This window comes from Rhinolophus sinicus, chromosome 18 (genome assembly GCF_057876585.1).
Source record: "Rhinolophus sinicus isolate RSI-liver-muscle chromosome 18, RSI-T2T, whole genome shotgun sequence".
Taxonomy (NCBI): domain Eukaryota; kingdom Metazoa; phylum Chordata; class Mammalia; order Chiroptera; family Rhinolophidae; genus Rhinolophus; species Rhinolophus sinicus.
The window spans coordinates 99,523,987-99,524,972 of record NC_142518.1 but is presented as its reverse complement, the minus strand read 5'-3'; positions in this window follow the sequence as shown (position 1 = coordinate 99,524,972).

The following is a 986-nucleotide window of genomic DNA, read 5'->3' as shown; positions in this document are numbered from 1 at the left end:
AAACGTGGAACTTCATCTTTCCTCTAGCATAGTTTGCCTTTTTTTAATTATAACAATCATATTATCCCATATACAAACATTAGATGATAGATTGCAAACTCCTTGCAGGCAATAGCTTTGCATCATCTATCTCTGTTTTATCCCTAATCCTATCCCATCCTAACCCCTACTGAAGGAGTGGCCATTTAATATAATGCTCTGTGTATAATAATAATAGTTAACATTATTGACTACAAACTATGTACCAGGCACTGTTCTAAATTGTCTACATAGATTATCTCATTTAATGCTTATAACAGCTCCGTAAATATGGGCTATCATTGTCCCCATTTTTTGGAGAGCAACTGAAAAACAACAGATAAAAAGAAACATTCACTGATGGAAAGAATCATTTCATGAACTCAAAAAAAGTATTTAACAAAACATGTATACTGTGATATCCTGAGTGCCCTCTAGCCCCTGATCTGTTTCTAATTAGAAGGTAAAAGTCACTATTGAGCAGGAAAACTATAACCAAGCCAATGAAAAATGAAAGTCAGAGGCCAAGGAGGTTCATTGGAAATAGAGAAGAAAATCAGGTGATGAGTACAAAGCAAAGCACCAAGAGATAGGCAAAGTTGCAACAAATGGAGGCAAGCACCTGACACTACAGACAAATCCCAAGAACAAGAGACTACTAGCTCAGCAAAGAGCCCCATGTAAACACGGAGAGCAGGACAGATGCTTGGAGCCCAGTGGCTCCTTAGAATTGCCTCAGGAGTAACACCTCTGAGGGCCTCTTGGAATATAAAAACCATAATAATCTCATACCCAGAATCCATTCTTCTGTATCTCTGATCAATGGTCCACATGTCAAGGCTTGAATGAATTGGCCTCAGTATACTCAGGCCAGACAACCCAGATAAGGGGTGACTAAGGTGTAGGAATTCCATGGGAAGTATCCTCTGGCAAATCACCTTACCTGTGTGAGCCCCAATTTTCTCATC